Raw genomic sequence first — 6,668 nt, forward strand, 5'->3', positions numbered from 1 at the left:
GTTACGACGGGCCCCTGTGCAGGCTATTATGAGAGGCTCTCGTGCCAGGTTTTGCACCTAAACTAGCTACCATGTATCATCTTGTCTCATCACATGATCAAAAAAAGACTTGACACTGGATGACGTCAACATACATGTTACCCAGCAGCCATGATTTCATCTGTATATGACAAAAATACCAGAGAAAATATTAATTTACATGAATGAATGTTGTTATTGATTGCTACTGACTATTACACACACACACACACACACACACACACACACACACACTGATGACAGAGATGGGGTTTGCCTTTTCAGTGATATATAGCAAATGGAAACATTTTTCTATCAAAATAACTTCTTTGAACACAGGCATATTTCTGGCGTGGCAATCTCTCTCAGTCTCTTGCAAGGGCCAGTTCTCTACCGAGCTAGTCTCAATCCAAGGCCATTGAATTCTGACACTTGGGCAGTGAGTTATGGCGTCAGAAAGTAACAAAAAAAACGCATCTTTTAACATCGGCTGGTTGCCGTTATAGTTTAACAGTGCTCGGCGGCTTTTGAGGGAAACGAGACGGGACAAGGGCGAAAGTTAAGGCAGCAAAAGTGCGAGTGGGGCTGGCGGGAGGTGTGGTGGATGGGTCCAACAAACACCAATCTTCACCCGAGAGAGCAGTGTTCACGTCCTGTAGGATTCTAAAGCCAAACCCTGTTCTTTTTTCCTAAACCCAACCACCTCCTTTTGTTACCTAAACCTAACCAAATGTTTTTGTAACCTAAACCTATCCATGTGTGTTTGTTGTTGAAGGAAAAAAAAAATCGCAGTGTTAGTGTGTTTATTTTGAAAGAGACTGTATGTAAGTGTTAAATTTCCTGTGAAAATGAAGTGTATCTTGAAAGAAGAGAACTTGACATGGTGTCCCAGAACATCAGAAGGTTTTTATACTTCATTCTCTTACTCATTATTTATTACATATTGCACTTTAATTTGGTACTTATTGCACTGACACTTTAATACTGCTGCTCTGCTGATATCTTGTATTGTTTTTAATATGTGCCTTTTCTTAAATGTTTTTATTTATTTATATAGAGAGAAGCCAACACAATTTCATTGTACATGTTTTGTATAATGACAATAAAGTTTCATTCATTCAAGTTTCATTCATTCATTCATTCATTCATTCAGTCAACACACCCAGGGTACCTTGCACGTCACATGTGGATGTGAGAAGTCCATGACCAAAAGGTCAATATGTGACGAGGTCGGAGTGAGAAAGTGTTGCTCCAACCAACACACTGTTGGGCCCCCCTGACCTGAGGGCCCCAGTGCAAGTGCACTGTCTGCAATGTCTATATTAACACCACTGGTGCTGCTGCTGACCACCAGTCTGCTGTGATACCTGGCACTGCTGACCAAAGGTCTGTGTCCCAAGCTGCTACATGCTCCCCTCAAGGGGAATGAAGAGAAGGACAGTGGGGTGGCTAACGTTAGCTGGCTTATTCTTTTCTTTAGAAAATATATTTAAAAAATAGTGAATAATCTAAAAGGTGAATTGTCACAAAGATAAAAAATGAGGAGGTTTTTCTGTACTTGATGAAAAATTGGCACATTGAAGATACATGTCTACACACAGTCTGTCAGGTGGGGTCAAATCTTGTGTGAAATGCCTCACATATATTTGTTCAACATGAATATTTTCAAACTGCAAGTATCCCCTGGAAGAGGATTATTCAGACAGAATAGCATGTAGAGGAGACCTGGATGCACACACAAAAAAAGGGCATGTACTGACAGCAAAGGTTGTGTGTTTCTCTTATTTCTCCACCGTAAAGCAGGCTCTTAAGATGTCAATATTGTTGACACATCTCTTAATCTCCACCTCTGGTGTTCTTGTTTTTGTCTGGATGAAGGTGATGTTCTCTATAAAAGTCTTCTTGAGCTCACCTTCTTACACCTATCCCCTAACACAAGAGCTCCTTTAACTGTCCTTCAAAACACATTCATTAAGATATTTGTTATTTTTACGGCTCTAGATGAGAAATGACCTAATGCATGAGTTTCAGCCATTTCTGTTATGCTGTTGGACTCATTATCATTTCCACCATCGTGATCTGTGAGCTACAGGTGTAATTGGCAATTAGACATCGGCGTACGACATGGCCTCGCAGTGATTCATGAATATTTGATAATAAAATGCATTATCACAATTCACATTCACCGTGAGCACCTGCTCTGGCTCAGTCAACTTCCCTGACACTCATTTGTCCTTGGTGCGGTCAGACTGCACCACATTCCTGTTTATACGTGAACCAAGGGTTTAATGCGCTGGTTTGTTTGCGGAGGGTTATGACGTCATTGTGCTGTAAAACATGTTCAATTAACATGCAATGATAAAATACAGTTCTTGAATGTATTAATCATTGCATTTAATAATCACTTCTCCCAGTAGAGCAGGAAGGCATCTGGGCAGACTGCAACATACTGAGCTCAGAAAGTAAACTTATTGCATGTCTTCAGAGAACAGACAACCAGACGTTTGGGTATTGTCTGCAGCCTGTTCGCGGTGTTACTGTATCACTCTCTGTTCAGGTCTCTGACAACAGATTATGATGGATTCCTTAAATTACCTGTTGCTGTGGCAGATGGCACGCTTTGTCATTAACAGCAATTGTGAGAATTCCCTGGCATCCTGATGAAATATTCATCATGAATCATCATGACCAATAGCGATGTAATTCATTTCTTCTCGCCACCCTGTGTGGGCCAAATGAGGGCCAAAAGAGCACCTAAAAAGTGCTTACTGAATTTCTACATCATCATGTATTCAAGTGATGTATTAAAAAATAATGAGGACATCAATTGCTGTACACCTCTGCATATCTTCGAATGCATGGGGCATGTCTGGGGACTGGCTGAGGGCGGTATAGGAATCTGATTTGGTCCAACCTCGAAATCCTGGATTATTATTCGCTGATGGGCACATTAGAGGCAGGAAACATGCCTCCAGCAGCCATGAATGAATATTTTTTACTTGAACACATCTAGACACATAGTTTATCTACAGTAGAAGTGCATGGTAGCTGTGTCTGTCTGCTGTTTGCTGTGTTTTTAGAGCTTTTTTGCTGAATATATTGCTGTTAAAGTGCCAGTGAGAGTACACCAAGTTACATGAACTGCCTCACTAGCCCTATGGTGCTAGACGAATTCTGCTTTGTTGGTCTGGGCCCTCACTCAAGCACTGACTGACGGAATCAGTCCTTGAATTTTAGAAGTGTTTTCCCTCCATTCAGCGCCCAATATTTCCATCTTGACTCTCCGGATGTCAGCAGCTGCGGTTCTGATGTCTCTTACCTGCCTGCTTTCAGGTCGGCTGCCTCTCTAGACAGCCCTCAGCCCTCCCTGGAGGCTTAATTTGATGATGGTAGGATGTTAGGATGGATGCCAGGATGGAGGTGCTCTCCACTGTGTCAGCCCTCGGGCCGGCATGATCCACTCCCCACTGAATGACCACCATCGCTCCATTTTCAACCCAGAAGGCATATATTAGCTTTCTACTTATAGCTGCAACTGTATGGTCTTCAGTTGTAATGTGCAGCAGACTCTCACACTCCTGTCTCATAAAATAATGGCAGGTTTGAAGGTGAGGAGGTGATAGTATTGTATTTGGAAACATAATGCAAACATTTAAAAAAACATTTTAATCAAGTCTGTCTTTTTACAAATGGCAACTATTACTGCCTCAGGTATGAAACTACCAGATGCCAGTGCTGCTATTCACCATGTGTTTCCACATTTTTAAAGACTATGTGAAAATGATTAAAGTGTCAGAGCCTGAGCCGTCCCATATCCATCATGGTGTGTAGGATCTGAGAGAGAACAAAGCCTGTTATTGGGGTTTTAAGTTTTTCTTGTGTGAATGCGGAGCCAGCGGGAGGCTCAGGTGCAGCAGAGAGAGACAATCCCTCCACATTCAGGTGGGAATAGACCTGTCAGTCCTGTAAACCCTTGAAGAACCAACCAGTGGAACAACATGCGGCTCTATCAGCACGCACCGCACTTATCTGGTGTGAACCAGGGTGGAAAGATACCAACACAGGGCATCATCATGCAAGATGCAGGCATTCTCAGTGGGTAATGTTTGTTTGTGTTTTCTGAGGGTTCGCCGGCACTGAACATTCATCACATTTCAGTGATTCATACAGCTGCTTCTGAACAAAAATTGAGGTTGTGGGCTGCTTTGTTTTGGGTTTAAATAAATATGTGTGCTGCCTGCAACTCTCTGTGGGCTTGCTCATTTCCAGACACTGGAATTTTTTCATGAGCTAATTCAGATTTTCACTGAAATCCATCATTAGTTGTGTTTTTTCTTTTAATATATAAGCGTGGTTCTATTTTTAATAAATCCTCAGCCTTCACAAGATTTCTAAAAAGAATGTCTCTACACAGGATATTAATATTTGTTCAGCTGGGTAAGTGAGTGAGCAGGTACTTTGCTTTGAGCTGTTTATGCTGCAGTTAACTTATTGTCAATAGCTCAGCCTCTGACAGGGAGACAGGTTATAATTCAAGAGGAGAATTTAATTTTGAAAAAAACAATGTGTCCGTACAACTAAGAAGAGTCTGTGTGTGTGGGGTGGACTTGTGGAGTGGGCTGCATGATGAGTTGAAACAAAGCACAAATATAAATACATTTTAAAAACACTTTGGGACACTGGATGACACTTGGACTGTAAATAAACTGGGTTTATTACTTATTTATTTAATTGGGTGGTAAATAGACTGGGGATAGATGTATGTTAGCTGTAAATTAATTTGGGAATTTGTTGAAAAAATTTATGAGTTAAAATAAGAATTGTAAGAAAGGGGTAGGGACATATAAGTTTTACTTCTACATACTTCTTTTCGGACACTGTTATCTTTGTCTTGATTGTTTTTTATTATGTTTTTTTTTCTCCAAATTTTGGTTCTAAATGAAGTCATTCATTTATTCATTATTCATACACTAGGATGATTTGACATTGTGGGAAATTCACTAATTTGCTTTCTTAAGAGTTTCATAAGAAGATGCCTAGATACCACTTTCACTGTCTGTACAATAAATGTATTGACTCCATAGATAATGTACATACCCACCGTAATGTCACCCACTGGCTCGCGGCCTCCTGTTCTGAAGCCCAGAATGTGGTATTTTGGCTGTTGCCAGATGAGAGGGTGGAGCTGTGGAGGAGCGATGGTTCAATCTTTCTGAGAGCCCAAGGACGCCATCTGAAGACAGCCTGTCACTCAAAGCGACCATGCCTATTAATTACGCGTCACTTTAAGCCTTAAAGGTTCAGTGTGTAGAGTGTAGTAGCAGTTAGTGTTGACGTTGATTAACTGAAACTTCTCCCATGTGCCGAGCGTGTAGGAGAACTACAGTGGCCAACACAATGAATGCAAAATCAAAATGGCCTTACAGAGCCATTGTTTGGTTTGTCCATCCTGGACTACTGTACAACATGGCAGACTCCATGACAGAGGACCTGCTCTGTACGGAAAACACAATAATTCTTATTCTAAGTTATTCAAACTAGTGAAAACATGGTTATAAGTATTATTCACCACTTCTGCCAGTAGGTGTCCCTAAATCCCACACACTGGACCTTTAATAAAATTTAAATGGGTGAGCTATTTAAACATATACCCCCCTACAGTTGTCATTTTTTGTATCAGGCTGTAAACATGTTTACATCTGCTGTAAAGTTTGGCATTTCACCATGGGGGTCTGTAGGGATTGATCACTTCTGGAGCCAGCCTCAAGCAGCCATTCGAGGAACTGCAGTTTTCAGCACCCCCATGTTGACTTTTCATTTTCAGCCCCACAGGTTGCTGCCTGGATTGATATGAAGCTACAGCCTGCAGCTGATTAGCTTGGCTTGGCATAAAGACTGGAAAAAGGGGGAAGCAACGAGTCTGGCCCTGTCCTATACACTAAAAAATCTAGCTAACAGCCCCATTTGTTTGATATGAACAAAAACTAATATGTAAAAGTGACAAATAGGGGTTTCACTGAGGGTTTTGAATTTCTGTACTGGGGGCAGTGACTTCCTGGAGGCTGGCTGTTTCCCCATGCTTTCTTTCCGTCTATGCTAAGCTACGCTAACCAGCTGCTGGCTGCAGCTTTTTATTTGTCATACAAATGCTCGTATCGTTTCAATCTTCTTATCCAAGGGCATAGGTTTTGTTACAGCACTGGGGGAAAACATACAAAAAAAGGGGTTTGGGGGTCGTCCACCAGAAAAGTATAAGCATCAAACTTATTTTATGCACCGATTTGTGGCTTTTCTCCATCAATTTAGGGTGTAAATGTCTTTAATTTTGTTACTTTCATGTTTTTACTGGGAGGGACCATAGATTTCAAATGCCACTGTGACATCACCCATCGGTTCCTGGATTCCTATTTGAAGCCTTGAGACTGGCATTTCGGCCATCGCCATCTTGTGGTTTGGTTTTTTTTGGAGCCCGAAGTGACCTTGTTTTCTGACGCTGTGGAGGAGCACATTGTGGATGTGACTGAGAAGACGAGGACACTATCCTCAGACAACCTGTCACTGAAACCTTAATTATGCGTGACTTCAAGCCTTAATAAAATGTAAGAAATCATTCCCTGTATAGTTGTCATGAAGGGGGAAATTATCTATAG

The sequence above is a fragment of the Epinephelus moara genome, chromosome 9 (assembly GCF_006386435.1).
Source record: "Epinephelus moara isolate mb chromosome 9, YSFRI_EMoa_1.0, whole genome shotgun sequence".
Classification (NCBI taxonomy): Eukaryota; Metazoa; Chordata; class Actinopteri; order Perciformes; family Serranidae; genus Epinephelus; species Epinephelus moara.